The sequence below is a fragment of the Panthera tigris genome, chromosome B4 (genome assembly GCF_018350195.1).
Source record: "Panthera tigris isolate Pti1 chromosome B4, P.tigris_Pti1_mat1.1, whole genome shotgun sequence".
In the NCBI taxonomy this organism is placed as follows: domain Eukaryota; kingdom Metazoa; phylum Chordata; class Mammalia; order Carnivora; family Felidae; genus Panthera; species Panthera tigris.
Window position 1 is genome coordinate 11,037,565 of NC_056666.1, and position 10,296 is coordinate 11,047,860.

Here is a 10,296-nt window from a genome sequence, read left to right on the forward strand (position 1 = left end):
AAAGGGAAAGCGCCTGAATTAGAGATGCGCAGGCGCAGGTACTGCGGGCCGGAGGGGAGGGGGGGGTAGCTAGAATGGGGTGGGGCGGAGCTAACAGGAGGTAAGGAAGGGCGGTGGAACAGTAGGAGAATTACGGAGCGCCATTAAGGACAAGTTTGGCCACGTGATCCTCAGGGGAGTTTCCAGGAGCGAACGTAAGGAAGAGGTCTAAGAAGGGAAAGTTTGATTGGACTAATTCAAGGGGTGAGGTTGAAGACTTAGGAAGTTAGAAACTGGAGAAGCTAAAGAATATGGCTGGTGAGGAAGGTACAGGTTGGTTAGGAATGGGTCTAGGTTTGAGTGCCCTAGAAAGACTACGAAAGTCCCGTAGGGGAATTTCCAGAAGCAGTTTTTAGGTGTTCCACGTAAAAACAACCCAGAGTGAAGAAGAATCAAGGTTTTTCCTCAACAGGTCTTAGAAGGTACCCTGTTCTAGCAAACGAATTTTAAAAATTACAATGAAATGACCTCCATGAAGTCATTATTGTAGTCACAATTGGCTAGTCTTGTCATTTCTTCCGAATGTGAAACGAAGTCAGCTTCTTAAAATGGGTATTAGTTTATCAATTGAGTTTGTGTATCCGGCCTCCGATTTTTATTGAAACTGTGCTTGGATCTGCCAACATGATTTCACCGGGTGTTCGTACTGGTTGGCTTTGGCTGATCAGGAGCCAAAGGAACAAAGGTGCCAAACTGGTCTTGATTCTTGCTTGACATGTGGCGCCCCACCCGATATACAAGCCCACAAAATGAGCTGCTACCAACCTCAACTACTTGAGGAAGGTCTAGGTTCACTTATATTCAGCTTTTGCCCATTTGCTTCTATTTACTATTTTCCTATCCCGTTTAGCTTGCAAATTGCCTTCACAAGTTAAGGGTTAATGTTTCCTGTACTTAATTTTTTTTCCCCAAAACACTTACTTCCAAGAGGTCAATCATTTAAAGGGTAGTGAAAGAGAAAGACAGTACTACAATTCTGTACCTCTGATAAACAATTAGGAGAGAACTGTCCCAAAACACCTTACTGGGGATGACCACCAGTGTTCTTTTCAAAAGTATTTCTCATTTTGTCTGGCTACCCTAAGAAAATTTACCTATGCTGTTAATAAATAAATTCTGCTTATCCTAACTGAAGTCAACTTTTGCCTTTCATCGAGTATTAAAAGGAAACCAACTGAATACATGGGATCAAAAAAGAGGAGAGCATTAAAAAAAAATTTTTTTTTCCAGATGCAGGGCTCGAACCCACAAACTGTGAGACCATGACCTGAGCTGAAGTCAGATGCTTATCGGACTGAGTCACCTAGGCGCCCCAAGAGGAGAGCATTTTTATGGAGATTTTGCTTATGTTAAATTTGTTTTAATTAATAATCATAATAATACTGTTGGTAAGTATTAGGATTCTCATTTTACAGAAACTGAGTCACAGAAAGATTAATTTGATACCACAAAACTAGTAAGCATAGCATTATATGCAAATCTAACTGAAAACCCAAGATATTTTTGATGTATCCTATTGCCTTTATGCCTAGACTTTTTCATAAACTGAAAATGCTCCCCATTGTTTTCTTTCCAAAGAAAGATGTCAAAAGCCATCGGAGCCTTCTAATGTGGGGTATCATTGCAATCTGTAACTGCAAGAAATACATTTCTCTGAAGAAGCCATCATTTTTGCATTCTGATAATTCAAACTTCACTTTTTCAGTGACTCCATTATATTTAGCTTTTAAGGGTTTAGATATATCATTATTTGAGAAAATTGTAAAAAATGCCTTTTTCTTTTTGCCTGTTGACAGAACTGTATGATATGAAAAAAGAAAAACCTGATATGTATATATACATTTACATGATACTGTTTTCTATTTAAGGGGCCCTTGGGTGGCTCACTTGGTTAAGCGTCCAACTTCGGCTCAGGTCCTGATTCCACAGTTCATGAGTTCAAGCCCCGCATCAGGCTCTCTGCTGTCAGCAGAGTCTGCTTCGGATCCTCTGTCTCCGTCTCACTCTGCCCTCCCCTACCCACTCTCTCTCTCAAAAATAAATAAACATTAAATGTTTTTAAATCCAGTTACAATGCTGCTTCTCAGAAGAAAGCAAACGCAAAAGAAAGGGATTACAATATCAGGGCAGGACAAATCCTAAATTTAAAAAAAAACACATGTGAGATGAACTGCCTGGTGCTCTGCCAGAAATATGCTGTGTCTTGAACAAATCCATCTGTCTTTTAGATGCTAATGTCCAGTTTGACTAAGCTAGTTGAAGCTACCTGTTTCTTTAAGCACCCACCTCTTCGAAGTATATGGTGGAAATTTGTCAAACAACTTTACCTTTGTCTCTCTACTTAATAGTTTCTCGAATGTGTTGTGATATATTCATTCAATAAGAAATATTTAAGTGAGGGTACATTTAAGCAAATGTAAATATCACATATAGGAAACATAATAGTACCAGTTACCAAATCATTGAGATATCTCATGGGACTGGAAGATTGAAAATCAGTTCACTAATACTGCCTTCTATTAATTTGAGCAAAATGGAAATGAAGCAATGTGAGCTTACTCTTTTTTTTTCTTAGTTTTGATAAATATGTGAGTCAAAAAAGCAAAATAAATCACAAGATTTTATGAAGTGCTTAGAACAGTGCCTAACAAATTAGTGAAAGTCCTGTAAATGAGATTATAATCTAATGAAGGAGCTGGATAGTAAATAAGCAAAAAGTTAAAAGGTTGGAATATATGTGGCAAAGGATATAAACAGGGTAATATAATGGAGAGTAACTGGAGAGAAAGAAGAGGCTGGCTATTGTAGAGTGGTCAGGAAAGGCTTCTGTAATGATACAAAATTTGAGCTAAAACCTGAAGAATTGAAAGGTTCAAGTTTTGCAACTCGATATATAGATATCCAATGGGCAGAGAGGAGGGTTGTGGCATAGACGTGACAATTAGAGCATCATCAACATTGCTGGTATTCAAGGTCATAAGAAAGAATGAGCTAACCAAAGAAAATGTAATAAGAGGAGAGGGTCCAGGATTAAGCTCTGAGAAACTTCCAAATGTAGTGGTTAGGTCTCTAAAAACGAGGAGTTAAGAAAGGGAAAACCTGGAGAGTGCAGTGTCACGAAAGCCCCAAAAAAGAAGCATCAGGAAAGGAAAAGTGGTTAACTGTCTAAAATATTGTTAAGAGAACATAATATGGGGACAGAGAAGGGCTCATTGGATTGACACTATAGAGATCAATATTGACTTTGTAGGTGGCAGTTCAATGAAATAATGGGGACAGATTTGGAATGGTTCAGGACTAAGTTAGGGATGGGAAAAGTGAAGACAGGTATTTGAGAAACTATTGTGAAGAGCCGCAGAAAAATATAACAGGAGGAGATTATGGGAGGATTTTGTTTTGTGTTTTTTACATTTATATCTTTTTTGTTTTGTTTTTTTTTTTTGGTTTTTTTTTTTTTTTTTTTTTTTGGGACAGAGAGAGAGCATGAACGGGGGAGGGGCAGAGAGAGAGGGAGACACAGAATCGGAAACAGGCTCCAGGCTCCGAGCCATCAGCCCAGAGCCTGACGCGGGCCTCGAACTCACGGACCGCGAGATCGTGACCTGGCTGAAGTCGGACGCTTAACCGACTGCGCCACCCAGGCGCCCCCTTTTTTGTATTTTTTTATGAGAGATATAGAGGAAGTATATTAATGGGAATGATCCAATAGGGAGAGAAATATTAATGATGCAGGAGACAGAAAGAAGGTAACAAAGGAGCAAAATCCTTGTGGTAAAAAGGAATGGAATCTAAAGTACAAGCAGGAGTGCCTTTGATAGCAGTGGCATTTCTACAAGATATTAAGAGAGAAGACAGAGAAGATGGATGCGTGGACAGGTAGGCTTGTAGACTTGGAAGGGGGATTATAAAGAACTTCCTCCTTGATCATTCCTGTTTTCTCAATGAAATTGGAGGCAAGGTCATCAGCTAAGAGTGAGGTGAGGGAGAGACTGGGGGAGGTTTGAAATAAGAGGGGAAAGTAGGAAAGAGACACCTTGAAGAGTGTGAAAGCAATGGAGATGCATACTAAGGATTGTTGCTGACACACTACTCGATGTTTCTGATCATGAATTTAAAGTAAAACCATCCAGCCTACATATGCCAATTTCTCAAGAAGAGATGAACAGTTCGTTTTTTTTGTTGTTGTTTTGGGTTTGTTTGTTTGTTTTCCATGAGAGGGATGACAAAGAAAGAAAAGAGTAAGGGGATTGTGTGTTTGCAAGAGAGTGATAATCATGAAGGATCATGGGTGCGGAGGGAAGTTAAAGGGAACAAGATGTGAGTGTGCATAGGGTTAACATATTGACAGGAGTAGAGGTTGCAAAGAAAATGGTGACCAAAAAACTGTTTAATAACAAAAACTCAACTGAGTATATTTGGAAGATCTAATTGGCTTTATTAAATGATTCATGAATTGGGCAGTATACCATCTAGGAAATAGGGGAAAAAAGCTCCATCAAGCTGTAGAAAAGAGACAGTTGGTTTTTTTGTATTTTTTTAAATGTTTATTTTCTTAAGAGAGAGAGACAGAGCGTGAGCAGGGGTGGGGCAGAGAGAGAGGGAGACACAGAATTTGAAGCAGGCTCCAGGCTCTGAGCTGTCAGCACAGAACCTGATGTGGGCCTCGAACCCATGAACCGTGAGGTCATGACCTGAGCCAAAGTCAGATCCTTAACCAACTGAGTCACCTAGATGCCCCAAAAAGAGACCATTTTTTGCTTTGTTTTGGTTTTTTTTCTAAGTTTATTTATTTAGTTATATGTATATAATTTATTGTCAAATTGGCTTACATACCCAATGCTCATCCCAACAAGTGTCCTTCTCGATGCCCATCACCCATTTTCCCTCTCCCCAACCCCGTCATCTACCCTTAGTTTGTTCTCATATTTAAGAGTCTCTTGTGGTTTGCCTCCCTCCCTCTCTGTATTTATAAAGAGACAGTTTTTAAAGGCAGAGAGTGGAATAAAGGAAATTATTAGCAAAGAATGCACTGTTTTAGGCAAGGTCACCCTCGTAAGGGGAGGAATATGAGTATATTCCTAGTGCTGACCAGAAAATTCCATGGTGACTGGTTAAAGGCTACACTCCTGTGAGGACTGCAACTGCATTAGGTAGTTAGTCTTGGTTTGCTGATATGAGGCCTTCACCTAAGTGACGCCATTTGGGCCCCGTGGTTTGCTTCTTAACAAAACCAAGAACATCAGTGAATTAAAGGGGATAGGAGAGGACATCAGAATGTGGTTCCGGAGAGCTGCGGTAGCTGGGAGTAGAGACGAACAAGTCCAGAAGACCTGAGGGCTTTTAAAGAGGATGGAAGAGAACTAGTTTAAAAGCCACCACAGAAAGCAAGACACGTGCATCTCTGAAGTCAGACTGCGTGAATTCAAATTCTAGTTCCAAAATACACCAGCTATTTGAGCTTGGGCTAATATTTTAACCAGTTTTTTTTTTTTCTTTATCCAGTTTAGATCACAGCTTTTAATTCTTAAAAATCTTGATAACAGTACTTTTTCATAGGGTTTTGCGAACAGTAAATGAGGTAATTCAAATAAAAGCACTTAGCTCACAGTATATGCTCTGTGTTAGCTAGTACTAAATCATTTCAGAAATATTAAACACAGTCATCTAAAGGATCTAATTGGCCTTGCAGTTCATATAAATAGTGTTTCAACACATCTTTCCTTGCCTTAATGCAACTATGACATCATTGCACCTGAAACCTTTTACACCAAGCATTGGAAATCTTGTGCTAAGAAGATGCACTTAAAATGAAAATTAAAAATAAAAGGGGGAAGATCAGATCGCCACAATGTACACTTTAAATATTTTACAATTTTATTTTTCAATTCTACCCCAATAAAGCTGGGAGGCCAGCAGGGGAAGAAAAGGAAGAGATTTCTCAGCTGTTGTAACCAATAAAGGCAGAGGTTTGTAAATATCATCTTTTTTTTAATATGTACTTTTAATTTTTTTAATGTTTATTTGTTTTTGAGAGAGAGAGAGCGCGCGCACGAGTGGGGGATGGGCAGAGAGAAAGGGAGACACAGAATCCAAAACATGCTCCAGGCTCTGAGCTGTCAGCCCAGAGCCCCACACAAGGCTCGAACTCACAAGCTGTGAAATCATGACCTGAGCTGAAGTCAGATGCTTAACCAACTAAGCCACCCGGGGGTCCCTGTAAATATTGTTTCTAATTCTGGTTTTACTTCAGTGTGTCCAGCAGAATAACCGATCTCAATATTGGGGGGGAGGGAACTAATGAGTAAGTGGTAAGAAAGCTAATCCCAGGTCATCTAATTGTCTTAATTTAATTCCTGAACTATATTTCTGAGTCTTTGCCGTGGGACAGCTGTGATGAAATATTCCACATATATTCAAACCTAAAATGTTCAAAATTGGACTTCATGTTGGTCTGCAACTCCACTACTTCTTTTTTAATTTTTATTCTTTCAGTTAATGGTGCTAAAGGGCATCAGAATATGCCACGCCAAAATATGGCACTCCAGCATGACCGTTATTTTCAGCTGAAGACAATTGAGAATCAACAGCTTCAGGAAGAATTCTCTAGAACTCCCCTTATCTGCATAAAAGCAGTGCATGAATTTCCCTTTGTGAAGGTTTCTGCCCCCACCCCCAACTCCTGTATCAGGAAGAAGAGAGGGACTCTTATCACTGGTGATAGTCAACACCCAGAAGCGTTTGCATAAACAGATCAACCACAACCCTTATCTTCTATCAGTTTCCCCATATATTTCCAAGTCACTTCCCCACACTGTGTCATCCCTTGAAGCCCAAGCCCCTTCCCCTTTGTTACAATGATGCACAAACCTTGAGTCTAACTGCTTCTTTGTGTTTTACTTCTTTTTGGTGAATTCCTGTGCATGTAAATATTAATAAAAATAATGTGTCTTTTCTCCTGTTAATCTTTTGTTAGCTTAATTCACAATTCCAAATGAAGAACATAGAGGAAAAGGTTTTCTCTGGTAGTTAGGTAGTCCTTATTCCTCACCCCTTGTCCAAATACAATCCGCATGTCTCAGAAAGATAGGGGCGCCTGGGTGGCTCAGTCAGTTGGGCGTCCGACTTCGGCCCAGGTCATGATCATGGTTTGTGGGTTCGAGCCCCGCATCAGGCTCTGTGCTGACAGCTCAGAACCTGGAGCCTGCTTTGAATTCTGTGTCTCCCTCTCTCTCTGCCCCTCCCCACTCAGGCTCTGTCTCTGTCTCTCAAAAATAAATAAACATTGAAAAAAATAAATAAATAAAAAGAAAGAAAGATCTTGCCTGGGTCCTCACCCATCTCCCCACCCCCACAGCCTCAGTTCATACCCACATAATTTAAACCCACACTGCTGGCAACCATCTCTTAGTTCTCCTGCCTAATTGCTTCTAGTCTTCTCCACTTCTGACCTCAGAGGGTCTTAGATCATTTAACTCCCCTTAGTGGCAATCATCCCCAAACTTCTTTGATCATACAATCATATGGGGAGGGGAGGAGGGCATCCTCCCAATGCATGTATATTTACTTCGATACAAACTGTGTATATATGTAATACTACACAAATATAGCCCCCCCCAATAGAAAAGGTAAGAATAAAAAACTCACAGAAATTCTAATATTTTTGCCTAAGTAAATCATCTTGGATACCCCTTTGTGCCAGTCTACTTTGGAAGCCACTGACTTATGAGGTAAAACTCAGAGTCTTCAGCAGGAGCCCCTAATACTGCATACCTTTTGCCTATATATCTAGTCTCACTTCCTGCTATTTTCCCCACAGGTCTAAGTTCTAGCTATAATAAATAACCTGCACAGACTAGACTTCCTCTTCCCTTAGTGCACATATTATGCTTTGGTCTAGAATGCCCTTTCTCCCATGAATGTGTTCTAATTAGGAGTTCAAGCATCGTTTCCCCGGGGAAGGGATTCTTTATCACCACCAGCCCACATATATCCAATTAGGTCCCTGGCCCTACCTGGTTTCCATAGTAGCCTCTGAACATCTCTGTTATAACATTCATTATATTATATTGAAATAATCTGTTTATATTTGTTTTCTCATTAAAACTGTGAGCTCCTTGAATATATGATTTATAGCTTCTTAATCTTTGTGTCCTGGGGCCACAGAAGGCATTTAATAATATTTTGATAGAAGAATTATTAAGTGAATGAATAGGAAGGGGATTAGAATATTCCACTCCAAAATATGCCACTTTGGCATACAAATTATTTTGAGCTGAAAGCAATTGAGAATCAACAGGCACAAAGAAGCCGCCTCCGGCCTTCCATTATCTGACTGAAAGTAGAAACCTCTGTGAAATGAGGACTTCCATTGATCTTCTCTCTGAGAGATCTGTGACCATGAAGAAGATGGAAAGTTGACACCAAGATGAGTCTGAACAAACAAACCTTACTAAAACAAGCCTTATGTTCCATTAGTTTCCACATATATTTACCTTCCCATAATTTACTGCCCCTAGAAGTCCAAACTCTCCTTTGTCCAATCACTTTTCCATAATTTATCACCCTTTGTTAAAATGGCATATAAGCTTCTGAATCTACTTCTTTGGATTTTCACTTCTTTTCTGTGTAGCCTCCTTGCATGTAAAATTAAAAACATCAATTAAAGTTGTAAACCATGTCCCCCCTTTAATCTGTCTTTTGTTAGCTTAATTCATACACATCAGCTATAACACCTAAGAGGATAGAGGAAAAGTTTTTTCTCTTCCACAAATGCTGGCTTGGAAGAGGCAGAAATATCTGTGTACTGACGCAGGAATGTAGGATTAAACCAGAGCGAAAATAAGGTGACTGGGTGGCTCCGTTGGCTAAGCGTCCAACTTTGGCTCAGGTCATAATCTTGTGGTTTCCAAGTTCAAGCCCCATGTTGGGCTCTGTGCTGACAGCTCAGAGCCTGGAGCCTGCTCCAGATTCTGTGTCTCCCTCTTTCTCTGTCCCTCTCCCGCTGGCATTCTGTCTTTCTCTCTCTCAAAAATCACCAAACATTAAAAAAAAACTAGAGTGAAAGGGCGCAATACTTTAGAGGAAACAATCATAGACTGTAGTTTCATTTTTATTTAATAATTTTTTAGAGAGAGAGAGTGTGTGTGTGCACAGGGGAGAAGGCCAAAGGTAGGGAGAGAGAGAATATGTAGGCTCCACACTCAGCACAGAGCCCAACATGGGGTTCAATCTCACGACCCTGGGATCATGACCTGAACTGAAATGAACCCTTGGATGCTCAGCTGAATGAGCCACCCAAGTGCCCCAACTTCTGTGTCAGTGGTAAAGGAATGGGTGTAATTTCCAACTTATTTGTCGTTGGGAAAGCTGTACTGCAGACACAATTATATGTTTATATAATGTAATATAATGTATATAATGTAAACACAGAATTATGTTTACATTAAACTTCCCTAAATTTTCCCCCATAGAAGCTGTAGAAGTAGCCATTCGTATTGTGTTTTGCTCCCTTTCTTCCATCTTCATGAAAGACTCATCTAAACCCTTTGGTTTAAATTTCTCATACCCAACATTCAATGTCAGTTTAATAATAATGACATAAACTGTCATCTTTTGGTACTTCCTACATTGCAAGTTCTATGCAACTATTCTTTTATTATTTTTTTTATTTTATTTTTAAAAATATTTTTCTTTTTAAAAAAATTTTTAAGTTTATTTATTTTTAGAGAGGCAGCACAAGCAGGGTAGGGGCAGAGAGAAAGGTGAGAGAGAGAGAATCAACTATTCTTTTTTTAAATTTTAAAACAGCTCAATCATAATACAGCTAACATTGCTTATTTACTATGTGTCGGCATTGTTCTAAACATTTATATGCACTAATTATTTAATCCTTACAATAATCCAATGTGATAGGTACTATTAAGCCCATTTTACTAATCGGGAAAATGAGGGACAGAGCAGTTAGGGAACCTGTCCTCATTCCCAGCTGCACTGTCAGTGCAGAGCCCAAGGAGGGGTTCGATCCCATGAACTGTGACATAATGATCTGAGCCAGTATCAAGAGTTCTGAGGCTTAACTGACTGAGCCACCCAGGCACCCCACCCCTTCCACTCATCCTCATCTCACTTAATGGCATCAACATCAACTCAGTTGTTCCAGAAGCAAAGCTAAGAAAGGGACAGGGGATGGGTCACTTACCTCAAGGATATTTTCTAAAGGAGCAACATTTACAATAGTTTTCTTTTCTTTATTTTTTA

General features: G+C 39.7%; 1 long non-coding RNA gene across 2 annotated transcripts; it reads left to right on the forward strand.

Annotated features, from left to right (window-relative positions):
* Positions 1-89: 89 nt before the first annotated feature.
* Positions 90-6,976, forward strand: LOC107179551. 2 transcript variants are annotated; one of them, XR_001510200.2, is made up of 3 exons: positions 90-461; positions 1,270-1,427; positions 6,532-6,976. It is a non-coding gene; the product is annotated as an uncharacterized LOC107179551 (long non-coding RNA). The 2 variants fall into 2 exon arrangements; XR_006220344.1 differs by having other exon boundaries at positions 90-194.
* Positions 6,977-10,296: the final 3,320 nt, after the last annotated feature.